At 31.1% G+C, this 10,688-nt stretch overlaps 1 protein-coding gene across 10 annotated transcripts in view; it reads right to left on the reverse strand.

Moving 5' to 3' along the window:
• Window positions 1–10,688, reverse strand: part of LOC106789558 (retinoic acid receptor RXR) — a 51,246-nt gene that overhangs the window by 31,268 nt on the left and 9,290 nt on the right. For 5 of the 10 annotated variants that reach the window (XM_014753876.1, XM_014753875.1, XM_014753877.1 and 2 more), the window contains exon 1: window positions 3,836–4,103. The exons of 1 other annotated variant lie outside the window; for it this stretch is intronic. The gene's annotated coding sequence lies outside the window, so the exon portion shown is untranslated. Of the gene's footprint in view, window positions 1–3,835; window positions 4,106–10,193; window positions 10,213–10,688 lie in introns of those variants that run through there. 4 more of the 10 variants (XM_014753882.1, XM_014753878.1, XM_014753879.1 and 1 more) reach the window with 4 other exon arrangements.

A 10,688-nucleotide genomic window follows, 5' to 3' on the forward strand; every position in this document is an offset into this window, starting at 1 on the left:
ATAGAAAAATAGAAAAAAAATTCTATATATATATATAGAAAGAGAAAGGATAAAAACGTAACGTATTTTCTCGCACCAAGAGGTGGTGGTACGTTTTATAACCGAGGGAAAATGTATTGTCTATATCAACGTAAAATGTTCTTTCTCTCTGTTCTTGTCTGACCTCGAGGGAACTGCGCAGAAACGACCTAGACTGAATTTGGCAACGAGCTGGCCAGACTGCACGCCTGATATTCTCTCCTTTTTCATCTCTCTCTCCACTTCACTCCTCTCTTCTCTTCTCTTCTCTTCTCTTCTATCATCGCTATCTATTCTTTTTATCTCTTTTACTCTTTTACTCTTTTACTATCTCTCTCTCTCTCTCTGTGACGACAACGCGAGAGAAAAATGTCTCGATTGCCAGTTCTTTTTCTATAATCTCACACCCCCCCTCTCATATATTTTTGTCGTTTCTTTTCAATGTTTAAGAAAGATTTATTTTTTCGCTAAGTTTTTTGTGTCATCCTTTTCAAAACGTTATTTATTATTTATCCTCTTTCAAATCTTACTACTAACAATTTTTGCAGAGATTTTTTTCTTTTTTTTTTTCACAGAAAATTTTTCATCTCACCGGAGTTGTTATTTTAATCTTCATCGTTATTTTTAATCGATTCATTTTTTGTCGCCCTCCCCCTCCCCTTATTCTCATAATTTTAAAACACTTTTTTTTTATATTTCTGAAATCTCTTTTCTACTCGATCGTTTTTAATCGACTCATTTTTTTTTCCCAACAATTTTTCAGATAGTTTTTAAAGATTTTCATTTTATGGGAGGGGGTGGGAGAATTTATTATTTTTTTCGTAATAAATTTCGAATGAATTGACGAATTACGTTAATGATTAAATTACATTACATCCATGATAGAAATAAATAGAATCATAAATTTAAGTTAACAATCTCGAAGAAACTATCAACGGGTAACATCACAAATACGAGGGTAGAAAAAATAAAGGAACATGCCTGACGGTCATAAGCGGGAGACCTTTACTACTGTGTCGTTAAGATTCCCGACAGTCAACGAGGAACTATCAAACGTGTAACTTCAGAAAGTACGATCGTGTATCGTAATAATCCACTATGATTCGTGATGACGATAGATCGAAACGACGAAGATTATTTCATAGAAGAAGTAATTCAAATAAAAATGAGATATAATAACGTGCAATTTATTTTATTGCATTCTTGAACATTAACACAAACGCGTATATACGCACAATCATTTTGTCAATTAGAACAAATTCTTCACTCTAATTTATTATTAGTCACGTTTAAAAAAATGTTGAATTTTTTAAGAAATATTTTTGGGAAAATAAAATGAAAGTAGGAAAATAATAAAATCAAACAAATTTCTTCGAGACAAACACACACGCACACACGCACGCACATACACAACACACAACACATAAAATCACCTATCAATTGAATTAAATATTTGTTATTTTTTGATCAATTCTCTTGGAGAAAAAAAGAATTTAAAAAAACCAAAACAGAAAAATAAGAACAGCGAAAAATAAGAAGAAATAATTAAAACGAGATAGAAACTACGATTGGAAGGTACGGCATTGCGTGAGATTCACGTTGAATGTCATCTGAGAGCATTGATTTTAAACAACGAGCCTCAACTATCCGCGAAGGTTACTTGCATTTTAACCAATCGGATCGTAGAATGCGCAACACACGTGCGCCACGTTAATGCTACTCTGCTACTGTTGCTACTGCTGCTACTACTGCTACTGCTACTTCACCATAACCATCATCACCGTCATCATCATCATCATCATCATCATCATAATCATCGTTACTACATACATTCGAGGAGTAGCAAGATGCACGTCGCAAAATGCCGTGAATGGAAGTAACCGCACAAGTTTTGATCCCTTTTACGGCCATTTTTATACTTTTTATATGTTTTTTCTTGTTGTTCGTTTTATGAGCCCCAAACAAGGACATCTGGCAGCCCGAAAAATGAATCAAAGTAAATTTAATAACTAGATCCTTCGAGAACGATCATCCAATTTCTCGTAACGCGTGTTAATTCATTATTATTAATGAAGTAAATGAAAATAAACGAAGTCATTCGAATTTATTTTAAGATTTGTAAAAAAGTTAACACTTTCGCGCGTGAACATTTTTTTCATGAATTCTTAAAAGGAGACAAGAAAAAATGTAACACGTAATAACAGATGATTGGAAAGAACCTGTAAATTGTCTCCCACCCCTCCCCCCTCTTGTTATTTTTCTCTTCTTACGTTATTATTTCTCAGTGATTTGTTTATTTTTTCCTTTACTTCGTAAATCGAATATACGACATAAAAGGATTTCGAAGTATAAGAGAAGAACTAAATGTCGTAGTAGTATATTAGTATTAGTAGTAGTAGCAGCAGCGAACGTTTCAGTAAAACGTTTACAAAGAGAGAATCATCTGGAATTGCTTATCGTCCCAGCATCTTGCAAATTATCTTTTAACATACGTACACGCGACGTTTGTAAAGTTCCACGCGAGAGAAAGAAAATTTATATAGAGGAAAAAGAGGATGAAGAAAAAAAATAAATTTTGACAAAAGAAAATCAAAATAAAAAATATCTTCTCTCAAAGAGAGAGAAAGACAGTTCTCACTGTCACGCGAAAGTTCGTTCTAGATAAAAACAACGCGACGTCCAAATCAGAATGCACTCTCGTCGTGAATTCTCTACACACATATCTCGTATTATTTCTATCTCGTGTAAGAATTAAAATCATTCTATTATTTTATTCTATTATTTTATTCTATTATTTTACATTACATTTTTTTTAAATATTCTTAAAGAATAAACGAGAGTAACAAACGATCGTTTCGAATGTAACAACAACATATCACTCGTGATAAATGCACACGTATCTTTCACGATTGAAATCACGAAACCTTTCTGACTGACCGTGACTAGTGCAACGAGAATATATATATATATATATACACACATATAAACCAACACCCACACGTACGCGTAGCTTTATATACACAATTTTATTAAGCTAAGAGAATATCGTAATAGTGTTTTCGATTCGATAATCAAGAATGTTTCTTTTTTTTTTAAGTTTAACAAAAAACAGAAATAATATTAATTTGAAATTATTTATAGAAATACGAATGCATATATATCATTGCAATTTTCCTTTCGTTATTTTATATTTAGATATATATATATATTATGTACATTAAAAGTATATGTATGAATGTTATACATAGACACAGAGCATTAATTCTGAAATTTGCTATTTTTAAATAATTTCAGATATTAAATAATATTTATTAGAAAATTAAACAAAAATATATAATCTAGCACTTTATACGTTAAATAAAATAAATGCATTTTACGTATACACATATCATATATATTAGAATATTAAAATTTACTTATTTATCAAACTTGTCACCTTTTTAAACGATCACAGATTTATACAAGAATTTTAATAGAAAAACCAACAAAATAAACAAATAAATTAAACTAACACAGATCAATTTTAGATCGAACGAATGCACCAAGAATAAATAATATCTTTCATCTAAATTAACATTAATATTAACACACTATATCCTATATTCCCGAAATATTAAAATAATTTAAAGATATTAACAAAAAAGTACAAAAAAAAATCAAACAATACGCGTCAATATTTTCCTATACAATTAATGCACTTCGTATAATATATATATACATACACCTATTATATTTTTCCACACCCTACCTCCCATCCCATCCCATCCCATCCCTTCCCATCCCACTCTCACCCTAAAAAATATTTACGAAGTAATACCTATGAATCGCAATTTAAATAATACAAACGATAATGTTTACACGTTAAGATAAAACGTTATAACGTGATGATTGTAGGAGGACAGGTGGGAAAGGGGGGGCGTTAACGTGGGGAAAGGGGTTTAAAAAGGGGGAAAACAACACTTCGCGTGTTCGTTGTTTCTACGAAGCAAGGAGAGCTTCAACGAATGAACCGACCGAGAGACCGACCGACCGACTGACTGACTCGGAGATGCACGGCGCTAAAGGCACCCGAGTGCCAGCCGGCCGGTCTGCCTCTCTGCTGTTGCATGTGAGCGTGAGCATGAAGGCTAACGGGGGTAGGGGGTGGGGTAGGGTGGNGGAGGGGGAGTGGGGGAGGGGTAGGAGGTGGAGAAGGTGGAGGAGTTGGAGGAGGACATAGCCTGGATGTGGGGAGGGGAATTGATGTTAGAGAGGGGGTGGTGGAGGAGGTAGTCGAGCAAGAAGTGAGGAGGAGGAGGAGGAGGAGGAGGAGGAGGGAATTACGAGGACGAATAAGAGGGGGTGGGAAGGGGGACAGTCCCGCCCGACTAGTAACGTTCCATCTCTACTTGCACACCCACGCTTTTCTTTCTCTCTCTCTCACTCATTCTTCCTTTCTTTTTTGGCTATATCATTCTCTTTCTTACTATTATTATTTTGTCGAGACTTTTTTTTTAGAGAGAGAGAGAGAGAGAGAAGGGACCGTACATTATTATTTTTTCCTTTCGTATATTCGTTTTATTAAACTTTTTCGAATAACTTTTTCTTACGGTATATTGTCTATTTTTTCTTTCTTTCTTTCTTTTTTTATCTTTACCTTTAGCATTATTTTTTTTGTTTACTCTTATAACATCGTTTGCCCGTTTCTAACACATTCCCCCTTAGCTAACGACTATATTGTAAGTTTCGTTCGTTTTTTATTGAAATTAAAGTAATTATTGTTCTCTTTCGTTGCAACGAAAATGCATTTTATTCGAAGATCATCATATTGAGTTTGCGTATGCATCGCATTTTCTTATTTGTTTTCAGTAGCGAGCAACTCCTCTTCGTGTTACAAGCGTACGGTTCATGCATTTATAAAGAAAGAGAGAAGATGCAAATGTGTGAGGGAAAGAAAGAGAAAGAGAGAGAGAGAGAGAGAGAGGGAGAGGGAGAGCTTGCATTACATTGCAGTCGACGAGGAGCTTAGGAGTCAAGTTCTAGTGCATGGCCGAAACGGGTGAGTCGTCTTCTCCCTCCATTTCTCACTCTTTCTTTCTATCCCCCTCTCTCTCTCTCTCCATCTCTCTCTCTATCTCTTTTAACTCTACCGTGTGAGCACATTGAAGTTGTGTGGTGGGATAGAAAGAGAAATAACAGGAAGAGAAAGAAAGGAAGAGAAGGGAAAGGAAAGAAGCTCGATCGTATTTCAAATCTGAATCAGTTCGTGTATTAATAAACATTGTTTTTGAGTACACTCGCATACAATACAAAAATATTTCGTAATAAAAATAATAATTATTATTATTAAAAAAAAAAAAACAAAAATATTAATTTCTTGTATATACGTTTAATGAGTAATTTGTAATATAAATTTATAGAACAAGAATGTACGTTTAAGGAAGGGGGAAGAAAATAATATTTTGAATCGAAAAAATGTGTCCGATATGAAAAATATATGTGAAAATGTTTACGCGTTCGTATAATACGATCTGGATGGATTTTTATATTTTGTTTTATATTTTTTAACAAGAACGCTTTAAAAGTCGGCATTTCAAAGTAAAATCGAAAGCGTGTATGCATGTCCGGTGTAACGACCTTAGAGTTTACGTTAGACGTAAACAAAACAGAAACTCCTCGTGCTTTCGACCCCGAGTTCTCATCGTCGTTTGCACAATCCCCTTCAGTATTCCTCTATCTTTGATCGTGTCAACATCATCTCGTAGATCCCTTTTTCTATCTTGTTTTCTTTTTGTAATATCTTGCTCGTCAGAGGGATTAATTAATTGTTTCATTCAATTTTCTAATGCATGTGCATACAAACAGTGTGACGAGATGAGAAAAATAAATTGATTTGAACAAAATTTATTTCCACACAATAAATTTTGCAAATTGTTTTCTTCTTTTGATCAAATCTTCGCCCCATTAAAAAAAAAAATATTAAATTTAAATATTTATTATAAACCATATGGAGAGAGAGAGAGATTATATATAGATAATTATATTATATCGTTTATTGTACATTGTTTTTACAATAATTTTTAAAAATAAGATATATTCTGTCAAAATTGAATATAAAGTATACTTTTATAGATATTAATGTAATTTTTTTTTTGATTTACAAATGTTGTAAGAAAAATGTTCTAATTTTAGGTTTAGGTTGATTTTAGGACATATGTTAAAACATTTTGGATTTATCTTGGTGAGTACTCTTACAAAACCCTTCAAATATCGGGCCCTTTTATCTTATCACATCCTATATACTTTAAATGTTAAAAAAAGATTTACAAAGTATGTTAAAAGAAAAATTGCATAAATGCTAATATAATTTTGTTTAGCACTTATATACTTAAACCGATTTAATCTAAAGTATTTGACTTACAGTATGTATATATATACTTGAACTTTAAACTCCAGAGATATATTAAAAAAAAGAAATTATTATATATAGAGAATCTCTCATCAAAACGTTGTAATAAAATTCATTAGACAAATTTTTGTTAGACGATGTATAAATATTACAAAATATTTGTTTAATATGGTCTTCTTATATTGCTGCAACCTCCAACGTAGCGAGATTCGAAAATCGATAATACTCGCGATGTAAGATTAATATTCTAAGGAATTCAAGTACTATCGAGATAATTGGCTGCCTCTTTTATAATCTTTTTTTTATATTCCCTTTTTTTGTATTATCGAATTTTTATGTGAAGTATATATATATATATATAATCTATATTAATTAATTCTTTATTTTGAGATGTAACGTAATCAAACTTTACATAATAACATTTTTATCTGAACGTGTTTGCTACGATCAAAAATTGTAGAAGACAACGAGCCAGACACAACAACAATATTTATCGATACGAAGATAAAAGAACGCATATTATTTCATTTAATAAGAAATATATAATATATATCTCGGTCATTTTAATTATTCTCTCTTGGTATAAATCAATTCGCATATCATTTTATTTAAAAAAACGTGTGTTAAACATACTCTATGAAATATTAATAATATCACGATCTCGTTCATAGATAAAAAGAAAAAGAAAATATATATATATATATATAACGCGTTGCACACACAGGACTGTTAAAAATATATATTTCTTTTTTTTTTTTCTTTTTTTTCTTTTGTCAATTTTAGAATCACGAGATTCTTCGTTCCACTGCATATGTACATATGCGTGTATAAATTTAGAAACACAGTAAAATGCCGCGAGTCTTTCTTTCCGCGTCTGCGCGTGGATCGGTCATAAGTAGTTAATCCTCAAGGTCAGACACCTACATATTCGCCTGTCCCATGTGATTTTCCATTTCTACTTACCACGTTATGTTTTTCATCTCAATTATATTTTTTGTGACGTTTCTCGTAAATAATTAAATATATATATACACATATTTTATGAGTAAAATTAAATGAAAACAAAAACAAAAAAGTCAAATTAAATGAAAAGAAAAGTCATAAGTAGTTAGTGGTCAAGATCAGACACTTGTATATTCGTAATGAACAGTGGTGCGTGCGTCTGTCCATATAATTACTTTACTACTTACTACAAAGTGTATTTCGTTTAAATTCTAATTTCTTAATTTTTTTCGTTGATATAATTAAGCGTATTTTGGTTAAAATATAAATGAAAAAGAAAATTAAAAGTCAAAGGAAGTCGAAATTTATTATTTTTTATTGTGGTCTTTCGAAATCGAACAAAAACGAAGGAAGAAGAAGAAGAAGAAGAGGAGGTTTAAAAGAAGGAAACGAGGGGAGAAATAGAAGGCAAAAAAGAAGAAAAAGAGAAAAAGGAAAAAAAAGATTTTGGCTGCAGCTGTTTCGTCTGGTCGTAGTTTGAACAATGCAAAATTCGGGTTTCTAATTCTAAAGAGAGCACCAATCAGACGGTCTATTGTTCACGCGTGAACACTCGAAAAATCTTTCTCTTTCTTCTAGTTCTTAATCGCTCGTTTGAATTCTAATAAGCGAGGAAACTACGTACCGATTGTTCGACGTATACGTACTAGTAAAATACATACACGAGTTATAGTTAGTTAATTGAAAAGGTACAAACCGTTGGATTATTATTTGTATTTTTCTAAAGCCGATTATTAGAACGTAAAAAAATCTACTGTCAAAAACGTTGTTTCGTAATATATAAATTTCATAATATAATAACAAAATTATTATTACAAAATATCACAATTAATTTTATAACGTAATAATATAATAATCTTCTCGCATATTATTAATCGCGAATAAAATTTGATTTGTATTAATATATGGACGATAAATATATATATATATATATTATAATGAAAACAATTTTTAAATAATTGTTCAAAATTATAATCAATCGCATAATAATAATAATAATAATAATTCTTTCAGTCATTCGTAGAGAAAAAACAAAATCTAAAAAAATCCACGAAAGAATGAGAGAACATTGCAATCAGATTTTGTTGTCAACACGTAATAACAATTATCATAATAAAAAGAAACGGATGGGGTAGAGATATATTATATCGTATTTTCTCTTTCCCCCACCCCTCTCTCTCTCTCTCTCTCTCTCTCTCTCTCTCACTGACTCTGGAAGTCAGTCGCACGTTTATGCGATGTGTCATTAAATAAAATGCAAACCACATGAGTTATGGAAGCATCAGAAAGGCTAGAAAGATATCGAGATGGCGGTTGGTTGATCGGTTGATCGGTCGTATGCATGATCAAGCACGTTAACGCTAAGCTAGCTAGCTAGCTAGCAAGCGCATGCACGCATCGTGTTATAAATAATGCTCGTTTATAAGGAACGAGTAGAGACGAGAGAAGGATAATCAATCGGTTGGTTTCCCGAGTGGGGACGACGAGAAAAGGCGAGTAAAACAGTCAAGGTCGACGCATAATTTCGTCGCATTGCGACGTAGCCCGACGTACACTCCTCTTCCTCTTCTTTTTCTTCTTCTTCTTTTTCTTCTATTTCTTTTACTTATTTTCTCACATTTTTTTTGTATTTTGTCTCAACCAAACGAATACGTATGTAAGACACTTTTTTAAACATTTTTATTTTTTTTTTTTCTATTCTTTTTTTTTCTTCAAATTTTGTTTTAAACTTTTCCAAACTCGAATGTAAGAAGAAAAAAAAAACATTGTTATTCGTTATTGAAGAGGTATCAATTTAATTTTATTTTTATTATTTTTTTCTTTTTTTTTCTAATTGCATCTCATATAATGTTTTTATTTTTTTCTTGAAAGACCCTTTTCAAAAATTCGAGTATTGATAATAGGAACAAAATTTGTATACAGTCATTTTCTCATATCTCGTTAATATAATATTTCAATTTTACTATGTCATTTTTTCCGTGTGTACGATCGGAATTTTTTAATTCGATAAATAAAATATGAATTTTTACGATAATCATTTTGATTTTATTCGTATCGTCGACAATTTTAATTCAATCGAAATTCTGAATAGTGTTAAGCAAATAGATTGTAAGGATCGTTGTTAAACGATTGTAAACGGAACGAGCCCTTGAAATCCGTAAAAGGGAGAGGTAATATAAAACAGGACAATTAAATCGAGATTCATAAATTCGATCGAAAACGAAGAGATTTAGATTCCAATTAAAATTTCTAAGTTCGACCTGTGATACGAGTATGGTTAATCAAGATTCAAACGCTATGATATGAAACGAGATCTATGGACATCCTTAATGTATGCGCATATTTTATTGAAAGAACCAGATTGCAACGGCCTAAATACAATTTTATTTAGAAACATGTATAAATGCGTACCAACGTACGAGTGTGTGTGTGTGTATCGTAAACGCACATTCCATACTTTTTCACAAGAAAAAAATCATAAACCGTAACAGATCCGATTATTGGTAGTATCGAATAGAAAAAATCATTTATTAAAAAATCATTATCTTTCGTTATATAAAATTTATCTTCGTTGTTTTTTTTCGAGTAACAAAACAAAATTCGTTCGAATTTTGGCTTGTTACAACGAACGTAACTTTATTTCAATTTGTTACCTATATTTTTTTTTTTCACATTCGTTTTAATTTTGTGTATTAAAAAGATAATTTATTAAAAGATAATCTATATAGACACAATGTGTGAACACACTATCAGAATTACACGGATCGTAAAAATAGTTACTTACAAGGCAGAAGGACGTATTAATAACGTGCTGTGATTGAGATCGGTCGTTCGTTAAGATGATGGTACGCTTAAACTCACCTGAAAAACAAAAAAAAAAAAGAAATCGTTAAATTAATTATTATATTATTTTTATTTTTTTTTTTTTTATAATTTTTACGTTTCTATTTTCAATTTTATAAGAATACGCAAAACATTTGATTATTTTTTCTATAAAAATATATATATAAAAAAAAAACAAATAGCTTACAACATTTAGAACTGGGCCACCTTTACATAGACACACATATACACAGAAAGTAAAATGGCACACTAGCGCTATTTTGAATTCTAAACATGCAACGAGTCTACGGGACACGAATCGGAGGAAGTTAGAATTGTAAAAGATACAGTGAATGTAAAAAGTATTTCTTGATATATATTACTTTGTGATTTTTCTATTAAATATATTTTGTATAATTTGTATTTAAATAAATCATATATTTTCTTAAATATTATA

The sequence above is a fragment of the Polistes canadensis genome, unplaced genomic scaffold (assembly GCF_001313835.1).
Source record: "Polistes canadensis isolate GaletaPanama2010 unplaced genomic scaffold, ASM131383v1 scaffold_190, whole genome shotgun sequence".
Lineage (NCBI taxonomy): Eukaryota > Metazoa > Arthropoda > Insecta > Hymenoptera > Vespidae > Polistes > Polistes canadensis.